Source organism: Egretta garzetta, unplaced genomic scaffold (assembly GCF_000687185.1).
Source record: "Egretta garzetta isolate BGI_Z169 unplaced genomic scaffold, ASM68718v1 scaffold9, whole genome shotgun sequence".
Lineage (NCBI taxonomy): Eukaryota > Metazoa > Chordata > Aves > Pelecaniformes > Ardeidae > Egretta > Egretta garzetta.
The window spans coordinates 2,408,656-2,423,827 of record NW_009260763.1 but is presented as its reverse complement, the minus strand read 5'-3'; the positions used below and the strand labels follow the sequence as shown (position 1 = coordinate 2,423,827).

Here is a 15,172-nt window from a genome sequence, read left to right as displayed (position 1 = left end):
ATTCCTGCTTTTAGATATGCAAATCTCATCATCAGATGGCAAACTTAAGTGAGCTTGTTTCTATATAGAAATACCATAATTTTCCTTTATAATGGAAATCTGTGTGAATGAACACTTGATTTTGCAAGTAATTTTGGTGGCTGCACAAATATGTCCCCAATTTGGGACTATATTTTTCACTCAGATGTATAATTATGTGAATAATGTCATAGAAACTTTTTTTTTCTTTTGTAAATTTAAACATACTGCATGCACAACATCTCACTAAGGTTGTCTATCCATAATGGCGTTGGCTCTAGTCTGTGTACTGAACAAGAGTTTCGGATAATTGCTGAAGTAATCTACAGTAACAAGAAAATATTTTTAATATCTGTAACCAATTTCTTCAGCAAAAATTACAGCTTGTATTGTAATTAACTATTTCTAGTTAAATGGCCTGTACTGAGCCTAGATCGCATTTGGTTCAATACATCTTCCTCGATGTCACCTGTGGTGAGTCCATGCTTCAGGAAACCTCTCTGTCTTTGAGTCTTTTGTTCTCCTGCTACAAGCAGAATATCGGTGCTTGTCATTGCTCTCATCACCTCCAAGCTGCCTATATGATCTTCAGTATACATCTACATTATTTGTCTTGGTTCAGGCAATTTTCTTCATGCTATTTTGAATAAAATTGAAATTGTTTCTCCTTTGGAGGTGACAGCTCTTAAACTTTTTCCTTAATTTGCTGCTATAAAAATGGTACCAACTAGAAAGTTAAAATTCTTCATGCTGATGTAAAAGCTGTTAAATACTTTGAACACAGCTTAAATAAAGTCTTTAAACTTCTGAAAGACTTTATCAGAAGAGTTTCTTAGAGAGAGGAAAAAAAACCTCATACAGAGAAAAAGCTAATTAATATTGGCAATGGATACACAAAGAGGAAACAACATTCCTCTCATATAGTCAAATAAATGATACTTTTCTACTCACTAAATCAGAAAGCTGTCATCTTGCCAAACAGTATAGCTCTGTGGTCCAAATACCAGATTCTAAAACTAAATGAAAACAGATTGTGGCACATGTGCCGGACAGTTTGTTCTCAGATTGCCTGTAACGTGATGTGCCTTTCAGCAGAGAGTGGTGGGCTCAGGTGGTGCCTCCAGAGGGCTGGGCGATGGTCACTGGCCCGAGGGGAGGAAAAAGTGTCTGAAGTGTCTGTGGGTGAGACAGTCATGGCAAGAAGACAGGAGCTGTAGCCCATGGAGATAGTACTGAAAGGAGCAGGGACCTGATGCACCCATAACTCAACCCCCACAGTAGCAGAGAGAAACTTTTTAGGGATCAGAGGGAGCTGGCTGCAAATCAACACCTACTGTGATCACAGTAACCATGCAGAGAAGCAGGAACTTGCCTGTAGGTATATGATGGATGGAGGAGGTTTGGTTATATACAGTTTTATTTCTACTCTGTCTTATTTAGTCACTCTAAGTTTTCTCTCTTTAAAAGGTTAATTTTTTCAGTTTATATTTTAATAAAATCTGGTTTTGTGTTGAAAGAGCTTTTTATCTTCTGGTCTCCACCCCAAGGCAAGGGTCAAGACATGCATCTCAGAGCTTTACCTGGCTCTTCTCTCACACCATGGCACACACATCCTTTGCTTAACAGTATGCAGTGTTTGAATTTATCAGAACTGGCTGCAAATTAATACTTACATCCTGTGCAAATGCCAGGGTTACAAAATTTGTGCTGTGTCAGACAAAAGAAATACTTTATATGGCAGCAAAATTTCACAGCATCCCATTCTTTTGTTTTGTTTTGTTTTGTCATTCTAAGCCAAACAACACCTCTTGACATTTCCAGACACTGGGTTCACTGTGAGCTTAACTGAAGCCTTTAGTTTCATCTTCCTCCAGTTTACTCTGGATTTCGAGCTGCTGCACTGACTCCTGAAGAGCTGGTCTTTGTGTCTCCACTCTATTTTAACTCAACTGATGAAACTTAACCATACCAGTGCTGTGTAACCCAGCCCCAGACTAAATATTTCATCTCCCAGTGGCAAGCTGAAATATTTCCACCTCTGCTCTTGGGTTTGGACGTTGTCGTTTGGTTGCGTTTTCATTTTGAAAAGTTCCCATTCAACTCTACACTTATAAAATACTGGGCTTAATTTAAGCAAGAAGTTCCCAGGGAAGAAAATCCTCAAGTTATTTAATAGCCTTTATATTTTTTTTTATCCTGGCACTATGGGAAACTATGGTTGGGACTGATTTATGTCTTTTCCCATGGGCTACTTTCCTGATTTGGACTTAGTCTTAGATCATACAGAAACTTGGGAAAAATCTCCAAACATCCTAAGAAACTGTTTTTGACTTACAGAACTGCTGGCTTTTTTTTTCCTGCTTCACCGAATTGTATAGTCTTTGTAAAATACTAAGCTATGAACATGGGCCTACTCTTAGGTGTCAGTACTATGCTATTATTTTGAGTACCCTTCTGTAGCTAGAGACCTACTTCAATTCCTGGAAAAACTGTGCTATTATTGGATTCTGACTCCCTGTTTCCCTGTTGGTCCTCTCCCCTTATCTCCACCTTCACAGCATTTCCTTTCTCTCCCGCTAGCTTTGTATGGTCGGTTCCACTTACCACAAACACTGCTCTTGAGAGCTAGGTAGGGCCATCCAAAAAGGCTCCTTGGTACTGCAGGAAAGGCACAAATAATCTTGGGTCATCACATTTTGTTACTTGTTTATTTATTTGCAGGTTGAGAACCTAATCTTTAGTCTGAATTGAATCAAAGTGAGCTAAAGGTCATACTCATTTTGGCCAGGCAGTTGAGATGATTTATAATTTGTGTTTCTCCAGTTTTAACCAGGTTCAAATACTTAAGAGACCTATGTCTGGGATGTTAACAGCTTCCTAATCTAAGTACAAGGGAATATTTTTGGTATCCATTCTTCTTTTTTCAGAAAAAGAAAACTTGAATTTATAATGAAGAATATACAGGAAGTTACATTAAATCTTTTTCTGTTTATTTTCTTTCTGACTTTTTTAAAAATTTGAATATTGAAATTTTACTATAGAATGTCTTTCCCTTTAGGACTCCATTTTACTTCTATACTAATTTTCTTTTGTTTCCATAATTACAGTGAAATTCTATCACTGTATCATATTTTCTAGTTGATAATTTCATTACTATTACACCACCTTTTTATTATGTTTACTGTTTTCTTCAAACACAAATAGTTTCTATAAGAGTCTACATGACTCCTGTGTTACTGTTTACTTCTGGTTAAAAGGTAAATGAGAACATCCTAAAACCCATCCCATTTCTTCACTCACACACAGTTACACAGGCAGACATGCATATACATGTATGCACAGAGCAGAAGATTTCATAACTGTTCCATGGCCATGAGTGAATATTCTGAAGCTATTAAATAATGCATTTTTACACTCATAATATGTCAAGTAGTCATAGTATTTGTGATGTTTTCCATCCTAAGTGGCTAGAACTCTATACTCACTATCTAATTACAGTATTATTTGTGTATAAAATATTGTAAATACTATGTTGCCTACAATAACTGCTTAAACCTGGGGAAATGCAGACAAATAATTAAAAAATCTTTTGCGATAACCCTTGGTTTCAATGTTTTGACAATTTGACTTTGGATTTTTTATGTTATCTTCTGCTTTCACTACATCAAGTTATGAAGCCTCCAATTTATTGCATATTTGGAACCGCTGTTACCAAGATCTCAGACTGAAATAATGTATTTTCAATCTTTCTGCAGAGAAGAAATGGTATCTTTTAGAAAGTCTGGGAACTACTCTAATGCATAAAGTGCCTTTCAGTTGACAGGTACTTCAATTAAAGTAATATCTATCTGTAATGTGACAGGCCTGCAATAACTGGATTCCTTGTCTAGTCTCATTTGAAAGCCCAGAGGTAACTATGGAAAACCACAGGAAACGAGGCTTAATTTGACTACGTGACCTTGTGCCTTCATCTAGGTTAGTTGTATTACGATTTCTGAAACCCCAATCAGTTTGTTTAACAGTCACCCTGTAATAAGCACCCACTAAACAATACCTCTGCCTCAATCTACCTATTTTTATTTTGAAGAAAGCAAGAGTTGTAGAGGTATGGAGTGCAAGCAAAAAACCAGTAAAGCAAATGCACAAATAGATATGAAATAGTAAACAAATTGTCACACTGCCCGGATGGCTTATCCTGTTTTGATAGCAACTTCTAACTGCTGCATACATCTAATTTCAATGCAGAATAACTAACCACAGAACTACACTAAGTATTGCTAGTTAAGAACTGTTTTTACAGTTTTACAAAGAAGGCTGCTTCATATTTCTTATTCCAAAGGAATAGATATATTCTCTTGTAAACAATTTTTTTTCTGTTCTTATTCTAATCTAATGCTAAGAATTTTAATATACTTAATCTTCGCTTGATTTTTCATCTGCTTGATTGGTTAAACAGTGATTGCACATGTAGATGTCTCTGGAATGTGCTTTCTCTTGGTTTTTTTTTTATGAAGTTGCAGTCCTGTGTGCTGAATACTTATCAGAAGTAGTCATCTTAGTTAGGACTGTATTCAATTACAGGGCTGTTGTGTTTCACCTTCCCTATTTGTGTAAGGTGATTTCATACAGAATGTTATTTGGTTTGTCCATTATCATGCAAAATAGTATTTCCAAATAATTTTCTTCTTTTCTTATCTATAATTTGCTTTCTCATGGCCCTTTCTGACTGCTTCAGAATTTCCTTATTTGAATTCCCATGGTCTGACTCTCCCTTCAGCATAAGAACAGGACAACTTGGGCAATATATCTAAGTATTTTGAAGCTCCTGGGTTTGCTGATAATAGTTTTCTTTCCTCCAAGCTCAGCTTTCCTCTACCTCCCTCTTTTGCCATCACTTCAGCAATATTCTTTCCTTTGGACGTCTTGCAGAGCAAGCATCCTGTGAGTAATATGGGGCTTTGTGGTTCTCTAATGCTACTTCTCTTATCCTACTCCTTATCCTATTTCTCCATCCTGGGAAGACTTCCAATAGTACAGCTCTGCCTCTAGCAGTGCAGTTGTCATGATACTTAAAGAGCAGAGAAGTTACTTTTTAGTTCTTTACACTTTTAAATGAGGCTCTCTTTCTTGTACTTCTTTGTAGATTTTTTTACATACAAGGAAACTTTTCCAGGCTCTGGAAATCATTACGCAGAAGGGTAGACCCCACAGGCCTCTGCACCACGAGCCAGTTGCCTGTATGCCAATGAAAGGTGAGATATGGGGATACAAAAATGCTAATTGCTAGGTATAAATCTCTGTACTTCAGGAGCTATAATCTTAGTTCTCAGACCTTCTGATCTTCTGATAACTGCAAATAAAGGTTTTGGCACTTCTTCTAATATCCAACCCTGAGAAGGGGTATTTCCCAGGAGCACAAAGGAAAATACATGCATATAGGTACTGTAACTGAAATGTAGGAGTATAAGCATCATTGTGGCTGTGTTCAATGATAATTTAGACTAACGAGATCAAACGTGTGCATGGATGAATTGTTAAACCAGTCCCTGGCACTTTTTGATCTGAGCAAACTAGTACCCTCCTGAGCCAGCTCCATAGCACCAGCTGGCCCATGCCAGGGCCCATTCATCACAGGCAGTTTGGAAGTGACCACCCCACTTTGGAGGCTGTGAAAAATTAATAGGATGGGCACAGCCAGTGAAAGCCAGCTGGCCTGGGGATTAGTAAGTGGACCTTGTCTACTGAGTGCTTGGGTATGCATGGCAGAACTGCAGCTGGGCAAAATCCCCGGGGAGGGGTGGAGGAGTGGGGTCTGACAATATCATCAAATGCAATTTAGCTCTTTCTTGGTAGAAGTGCCTGAAATGAGCATGACGGGGCAGTGCCTGAAAGCCAGGCTTTCTGCAAAGTTCCAGTCCCTATATAGGTAGCAACTAGGATATGCACAAAAGGGCAGGGAGTGGACTTTATAGAGTCCCAGTATTTGGGCAATAAGCATTAGGAGCCTCAGGGGCAAACCACCACAGATGGTTCAGAAAACATCTGTAGTACTACCCAGACAGGGAGCTCTTGTGTTAACTGCTGGCTGGTAATAGGCCGCTGTAAATTTTTTCTCTCTGTAAGATTTTTACTCTGTTTAAGATAAAAACTCCATACTTTATAGACCAGTGTAAACAGAGATTCAGCCAGATTCCCCTGTGAACAGGGATAAGGAGATTGCAAAGATAGCTAACAAGGTGTACCATACTGGCTAACTATACAAACCAAAAGGGGAAGCACTATCTTTTTAGGCATTATACCTTCTACATGGTTATTTCACCTCTGTAACACTTTGCACCTGTGCAGAACAGGATTTGCTTTCAGTTCAGCACAATAGACCTTATGGCCATGATCGTCCGTTGTCTTTCATTTCTTTTATCCTTCTGCATTCTTGGAAATATGCATAAAATAATGCTGATCAGTCTGGATCTTTTTTACATCGCCTGATTCTTTCCTGTACAGCAACAAGAAGCATAATGAAATTACAATCATCAATGGAAAATAGGCGTGTGCTGTCCAGAAAAGATAAGATTAAGTTGGTGGGGCTGAGAATCACTGTGGTAGTAACCAGCCATGAAATAAAGGTTAGATGGATGAAAACACAAAGGATTTTGGTCAGTTGTGTTCTGGAAGGATTGCAAAAGAGATTTCACTGAGACAGTCCTTGGAGTACTGCCACAGATCCTGAAGACAGGTGAATAGACATCTCTATATTTCCAGTAAATTCTTATTACTGGTTTTACAATTTTCCAGGTATATGCTGGAGGACATGTATAAATAATAATGATAAGGCTCAGTTATTACTACATAGCTACACGTACAGGAATACTAGGTATAGTGGAATAACAGCCGTAACTGGGATACAGGTTTCTGCACCACGATAAGTTGAGTTGATGACCAAGTTAATAGCAATGGGACAACATTCAGTAGCACAAAACAGAAGGCCAAGGATTAAGGAGTAGTTTCTAGAGTTTCTGCACTAAATTAGCTCACCTATTGGAAGAGTAGACCAAATAAAAAATTGATAGATGGTAGCAATCCTGTGATAGACTGATGTGATACAGCCATATAAAAAGAAAACATAACCTCAAGGACAGGGAAGTAATAAACAGTACTCTAGCAGGAGTTTACCTGGTGTGTAATGTACAATTATAGCTGTTTACACAAGTGAATTAAACATGCTGAAAAGCAGAGAAAGACTTCTAAGATAATTAGGGGAAAGAAAGGTTATCAAATGATCAGAGGGCTGGAACCTCTCTCCTATGAGGACAGGCTGAGAGAGTTGGGGTTGTTCAGCCTGGAGAAGGGATGGCTCCGAGGAGACCTTTCAAAACTTAGAGGGGGCTTGTAAGAAAGATAGAAACTTTTTATCAGGGCCAGTAGTGATAGGCCAAGGGGTAATAGTTTAAACTAAAAGAGGGTAGATTTAGATTAGTTATAAGGAATCAATTCTTTACAATAGAGGGTGGTGAGGCACTGGAACAGGTTTCCCAGAGAAGTTGTGGATGCCCCATCCCTGGAAGTGTTCAAGGCCAGGTTGGACGGGGCTTTGAGCAACCTGGGGTAGTGAAAGATGTCCCTGCCCATGGCAGGGGGGTTGGACTAGATGGCCTTTCAATGTCTTTTCCAACCCAAACCATTCTGTGATTCTGTCTTCTGAGAGAAACTTGGCTTTCACAGCCTAAAAAAATGCCGCATGTCTATAATATTGCATGTTAATACACCAGAGGATAGCTATTTGAACTAACAGCCACTGCTGGCACAAGACAAAATGGGTGTAAACTGGCCATTAATAAATTTATCCTGAAAAGGTTTCTAAGCATCAAAGCAACAACGTTTTGGAACAGCTTTTCTAACTGCAGCGCAAAAATCTAATGTGGTTAAACAGCATGATCACAACCTGGATTAGATGATGTGATTGACCAAAACAGCAGAACTCCAATGCTTTCCTATGGTCCATATTAATAGAAGGAAATGTTATACAGGGGTTTGGGCAATAGAGGTATAGATCCTGTATCTCTAGATAAGTTTCTGAATTCAAAGCACACTGAAAAACAGATTTGCTGTTGCTGATTTTTTCTTGCCTCATTTAATGCTTAGTTTCTGTGTCTGTTATTTGTTAACAAGAGTTTATGAACTTGATTATACATTGTTTTGCTACTGTTTAGGTACTTAACTACAGCTCAGTCATTAAATATGCATTAATTCTTTTAATAATATAAATAAAACATTTTATTATTCCAGTAGATTAGCTCTTCACGATATAGTGTTAATCTTTTAGTTATATTGTTACATTTCAGTTCGGCATGCTGATGTGTAGTGTCCACTCCCTTTTCCTAGGGTATTACTGGTTGCTATATTTACCACCCATTGCTCCTCTCATGTCATTTATGTAGGCTAAATTCTTAGTGACCCTAAATATGTTGTCATACGCATCTTGTTGTTTCTATTTTGTGGGGTGGCACGGTACCCAACTTGTTATGAGGAAGACTTCCAAAGAAATGAGCATAGCTCGCCTGCATGACAGTCTGGACTCGTAGGGCTGAATCCCTCCCTGCACTGCCATGTTTTTTAAATCCACATTAACAATAACCCAGCAAGGTCTTGTACGTGCTGTAACACAGTCTATCTTGATATTTATTATTTAATCTATTAAAACATTTGGCTCTCTTCACACACAGTTGGGGGACCAATTAAAAGTCCAGAAAAACTATACTAAGTTTCTCATGTAATTAGACGTTTCAGGGCATGCTATTAAGGGCCATCTGTTCTCCTGGTTGACTGAGTATGACTGAGAAACGAGATGTTTCCTTTTGTACTTGGGGTTCCATCTGTCTTGATTCTATATTTGATTAATGCTGTATGGGGGTGGGGACTGAATTTATTTATAATGGTCTTAATTTGTATAGTCAGTTAAGTATGGTTTATCGAGTAGGATGTTGAACTGTTTCGCATTTGAGATGCCCTTTATTGTGTCAATGCAAATAACTCTCTTGAACATTTTTCTAGGAGAATCTCCATTGCTTTTCTCTTGTTTACATTCCCCCATCACCTACTTTTTTTCCCTTTCTACCAGTGATCCAATTTTGCCATGGAGTAAACGGCAAGATAGAAATCACTGGCTTTTCGTGCATTTTGAAGTTGGCTAGTAAAGCCAAGCAGCTCTGAGCAGTACAGCAAAACATATGCTGTCCAGTTATGAGAGCTGGCTTGCTGTCTCCTCTGTTACACCTGTGCAGTCCCACCGAAAGCAACTTAGAGTATGTGAGACTGCCGCACAACATGGAGATACCCAAATTAACTTTTAATTTAGGTATTTCTGCTATTCTGCCAGCCATGATATGTCAATACCGTTAAGAGGAGAGTTCAGTCCCTTTGTATCAGTGCAGCTGGTTGTCTACACTTTTCCCCGTAAAGTGCCTCTAAATCCTAACAGCAAAGATACACAACAATACTTTTAACATTTCTAACAACTGATTGCTTCAGTTAGATTTTTCCACTAGCACACACACATTTAAAACCTAAACATGGCTCTAAATAATACTTTAACCTCTTGTATAAATTCATGCAAATAAGATCAAAGGTCTCATATGCTCTGCATATAGCATATTCATAAATCTGTGCCAAGCCAAGAAGTCTGATCATTCTGCTTTAGCTACAGCACTGCATTTCATTACTGTGCTTTGATGTTTCATCCACTTTATGTACAGCAGCAGGTACAGTTATAGCACTATTCAAACAACACATTCATTCATTCATTCACCCAAATGCAATACTGTGTGAAAACATAAACCTGAAATATGAGTTTATAATACACTGTCACTGCACACTTAGCACTAGCAGCGTTCTAAGATAATTGTAGGTGCTTAGGGTAGGATCATCTCACCAAAATTTAGGCAAAGTTCATTATCGAGGAGTGAGTTAGTTACCTTTTTTCTCCCTTTGGTGTCAGCAGAGAATAACAGGAATTTCCGACTTGCAATTATTTTCCCTGACTTAGGGAAGGTGTGTAATTAGGTACTTCATTTGGAGTGAGATGAATCACCTAGGAGCCCGCATCCCTCATCCCTATGAAGAGCTCAACCTTGACTTCTCTAACTTTTAGCCGCCTGAAGTTAACTTCATGCCCCCCCCCAACGTGTGTTTCCCTGGCCTGCAATGTGCTGAACTCAGCATTTTTCAGCTATTAGCAGCTGACTCTAGAGATGTTCTTCCTCTCTCTTGAGGAGAAAGGGAATGCATCTTTCTGCAAAGAAAATATAAGTGCAGCCACTGTGACCGTGAGCTACATGATGCACACCATAGTGAATATGATTAATACAGTCACCTGGAATTTATTATCTACTGTGAAGGAGATGGGGATACTTTTGGGTGTAATTGGAAAGAGAATTAAACTTCTTTTTTAAAGAATTCTCCCTGAAATAAATACTTTTTTTTTTTTATTTAAAGTGAGTGAAGTTGCTTAAAGAACATAAGAAAAGCTATTAAAATTTCGACAGATGTTCTGCTCTGGTGAAATGTGAAACTGTGTTAATATTAACCCAAATAACATAGAGATAGATTGAGCATGTCAGAACTTTTTGTTACAATACTTTCGCAGACTGAAATATTTCTTTGTATTTTTTCCCTTCAGGAGTTACTTTGTTTCAAAATTGTAATTATTCTATAATCAGAAAACTGGAAAAATGAACTTTGATGGATTTTTTTTCTAAAATTTTTTTTCATAAAGCATCTGAAAGCATCAAGACTTGGGGAGAAATTAAATCATCCAAGAACTGCAATTTTCATCGTCATAGGAGCTCTACTTGAAGGGTCATCTGTAAAGGTGTTTTCATCTTGGGAATGGTCATATCGACTGTCTGCTCCCTTGACGATAATAACGTCTGTCAGTTCTCACAGTTTTCATAAAATGGAGGATGGTGTAAGTCATTGCAGATTTTATCATTACCAGATAGTAAAAATACTGGGTTTATAGATGTTTTTATATAATTTTCTACGTGTTTTAAGACCTGTATCTTCCAGGTGCTACAGCAGTGGCTGTGCTTTCTCAAAATTTAATAATCATCAGGAATCTTTAGCATGTTCCTTATAATTTTTCTCCATTTTCTTGCTTCATAAGAACACATGTTCTGTTAAAGAGGAACTGAAAAAAAGATATGCACATGAAAGCCAAGGTCTGAAAAATGGATGGAGGAAGGTGAATTTTCCATCCCTTTTGGGTTTTGTATGCCCTGCGAAAAATATCTGGGCTTCTCAGGCTCCTCCCCAGTCTCAGCAAACTTGTTCATAAATATCTACAAGGGATATGTTTTCTTATAATTGAGACTGAGTGGCCAGAGATTCAGTAAAGTCTCTGCTGTTCAGTGGTGAGTGTAATTTTCCATTCCAATACTTCACCTAGTGACGCAGCAGATCCTTTGTCTCTCAGCATCTAAATTAAGATCAGGTTTTTACCTTATGCAAAAATTCCTTAGTGGTATCTGCCCTTTTCTATGCTACAGAGGAGGCTACAGGAGTTCACTACAGTCTGATCCACCCGCAAGAACATGTGAAAAGTTTAGAGCCATTTTCAGTGACTATCTTGTCCATGGGATTGCTCCTCCTGCCCCTTCCTGAGAAGATGGAATTGCATGTGAAGTCATTTGTCCCCCTCTGGCAGACTCATGAAGCCCTGTGTCCCCCATGCCTCAGCCTATGAAGCCCTGAACAGCCTGGGTGACCGGTGCCTGTTGCATCTCCCCACGGGGATGGATCTGGGCTGAAGCAGCAGTAGGCACAAACGGGGCGCTCCTGCTTTGGGGAGCCATTGTCCAAAAGACACTTGGGGAGCTTCTGCACCCGTGGTGTTAGTAGCCTTTTTTTGTTTGTTTGTTTAAGTCTTGTTTTAGTAGAGGAACAGATGAGAACAGATATGTGAAAGCTTTCCTGTTAGGCAGGATATTTTAGATTCTGTGTTGGAGATGTATTTTAATCAAGGGCATCAAAAATATGGAAAGAGTTTGTCATACAGACTGAACATTAGGGATATTTTAACCGGCAGAAAGAAGGATGAGTGAGAGCTTAGCAAACTAATATAGGCATGGAAAGAGTTTGTCATACAGACTGAACATTAGAACATACAGACTGACTGGAAAATAAGATTTGATGACCTTTTAATCATGGGCTTTCTCAGTATGTAGAGGAAGATCATTTATTTTCCCCGTGCTTCAGGTTTTTTCTATACAGTGGGGATAATAACACTACTTGAAATAAGCCTTGTAGGGAGAAAAGTTAAATATTGGCAGTTGCTTACAGGTTTCAATCAAAGAATCACACTAGCTATTTACTTTGGGCCAATAAATGCTATGTGTATATACAGAATTTCAAAGTAAAATAGGTCATGAAATCATGATGTGGTTAAGGCTCTCCTCTAAGACTCGGACCAGAGTGGGCCAAAGGACCTGTGGTATTTTATGAGACATCTGTATTATGAACTAAAAAAACCAACTGGACATTAAAGAGCCTTTGACAATCTTTAGAGGAAAAGACGAGTTACGACCTTTAAATCTGAAATTACAGATAATTACATTTTCCTCCCTTAATCCCCCCGTAGTTCCAATTAGGGATGCTATTTCTCACTTCCTCTCCCAAAGTGTGGCACGATGCTGCTCTGCATTATTGAACAGCTGCCTTACTTTACCCCAGAGGTGACTGCTTCTTGGCGGTGGGTGAAATGAGCCGCGCAGATTCCTTGACTACATCACAGAGATATTGTGACTAGCTTAATTAGATAATGCTCAAGAAGTGTTGTGAGATACTTGGATTAAAAGCATTATGTAAGGCCAAATTAATAATGAGCATTAATACGATCTTGATCTAAAGAGTAATTTGAATAAGAGATAAAATAATAATGAGATCTTTGTGAGTCACGTACAGAATGCTTGCTTCTCCATATAAAATATCTCCCACCTCATTTAAAATGTTTCTGTGGAGCTGAGCAGGGCAGTGCCGCTGAGAAGTGACAGGGATATGCGCTGCCAGATGTGAGTCATCACTGAACTCCGGCTCTGGCTTCTTTGTTCACATTTCAAGCACAAGACACACTGTTCCCTACAACAGAGTTGCCTGCAGATGCCTTGATGGAACGTGAAATGAGGAACCCGCCAGACAAGGAGTTGTTTGGGTTTGTTCTGAATTTTGGGGGATTATCTTCATTCCCTGTGCAGATATGCGGTGACATGGCACAACCATCCTTGTCCCTGGGTGAAATCCTGGCGTTTCTGAAATCAAGGAAACATTCCCTTCACCTTCAGTGGAACCAGGATTTCTACCACGTACGTGTTTCAGTGCTGTGTTCTTTTAGGTAAGGAAATGGTGGAAATGATGTGAATTTATGTAGCCATGCAGTCTATTTCCCTGCAAAAATAGAAAAATCAGACTGAACTGAACTGACTGATCTCCAAATCTGTCTTAACAGTTGGGTGGCCAGCATGGGTGTCCATGGCAGCTTTTTGCTTCATAAGCTTTATACATTTTGTGGATGCCTACAAAGTTTGGTATCATATTTATTTTAATGAAATCTGAAAGCATGGAGATCCGATCTCTAAATTGAAACTTTTTATATTGCTAGAGTAGATTCATTTGATTAAATACACATATCTATAGTACATTTAAGACACCTGCTCTAGGATGAACTGGATTGCTCCTTAGATCTGCCCTGATTCTAAGAGGAGTCTATAGTATCTAACTACTTTTAGTCACATGAATTTTATAATTTTATACTACTTTTTGGTAAGTACTTAAGGATTTTAATAGGGCTGGAATACTGAATTATTTAATGTTACTGAGCTAGTTACCACAGAAATGTGAGCACAGAATTGTATTTTAACTTTAGAACCAGTGTATCTCTGCGAATTTCTCACTTTGATTACTATCTAGTGAAATATTTGAACTGAATAACCATTTTCTTTTCAGGTGTTGGACAAATATGGGCCAGATTTCCACAGGCAGACTTCCTTGTTATGTAAAACTTGAGCTGACTAAAGCTGGGCATATAAATGACATTCTGAACATTTAGTTCTAGTCCTCTTATTTTTGTTTACTTCTGTGCTTCATTATAATGAGAGATATACATTTTTGTGTACCAGGAATTATAATTACTCATGTCCACAGAGCAGCTCACCAGAGAGCACAATTATTGCTCACATATTGGCTCAAGGCAAGAATTAAGACTAGACAGTCTGACATGATCATGACTCTGACATTCTAATTTGTTCATCTCCTGGTAGCACCTAACAGATCACCTATGCCTGTCCTAATTTTTCAGCACAAAGAGATTAAACTCCTGCCTCCCTATCATTTTTTGTGAGGAAGATGTTCATACCTGAGAATGAAGTTCACCTTACTCACAAAGACACAGAGACATCGACAGGGATGGCACATGAGGCAGCTGGCCACATGGGGTAGCACAGCCAATGTCACAGAAATGTCTGAGGCCACAGGGACAGGACAGACAGTGCTGGGTGCACAGGGATGGAGAGTGCTCTGTTTCTTGGGAGAATTCAAGCAAGGTCCTGGGGCAAGCTACGTATCTACCACAGCTAGAGATTTATTCAGGCTGGAGGTGACCTTTCCATTGCTCATAAGCCTCATGTAGATGAATCACACAGAATCACAGAATGGCAAGGGTTGTAAGGGACCTTGGGAGATCAGCTAGTCCAACCCTCCTGCTAAAGCAGGTTCACCTAGAGTATGTTACACAGGACTTCATCCAGGAGGGCTTTGAATATCTCCAGAGGAGACTCCACAATCCCCCTGGGCAGCCTGATGAAGAATTGGTTTGATGTGGCTGCTGAGGACTGCTTCAAGGCAGGGGCTACAGCAGGGATGGCCAGAGAGCCTGCACCGTGTGCTCCCTGTAGGGGCTGTTCATGCCCATCTATTTCCAGGTGCAACTTGGTCCAGAATTCAAAAGCACTTTTAGTGCAGGAAGACGCTGGACTGCCCTTTACTCACCTGCCCAACAGGAGCAGAGGAAGGCTGCTGCCCAGCACAGGTACCTGGTCTTTTGCTCTTACACTGGCCTGAATCACTGAAAAATATCTGGTGCTCAGGCTTTCCTGGGCTGGATTACTCT

The 15,172-nt window shown here is 39.1% G+C and overlaps 1 long non-coding RNA gene across 1 annotated transcript in view; it reads left to right on the top strand.

The window, feature by feature from the left end:
• The window catches only part of LOC118453034, a 31,654-nt gene extending 18,117 nt beyond the window's left edge, over window positions 1-13,537 (top strand). The window contains exon 6 of the long non-coding RNA XR_004842923.1: window positions 13,129-13,537. This is a non-coding gene — a long non-coding RNA (uncharacterized LOC118453034). The remainder of the gene's footprint in view (window positions 1-13,128) is intronic.
• Window positions 13,538-15,172: the final 1,635 nt, after the last annotated feature.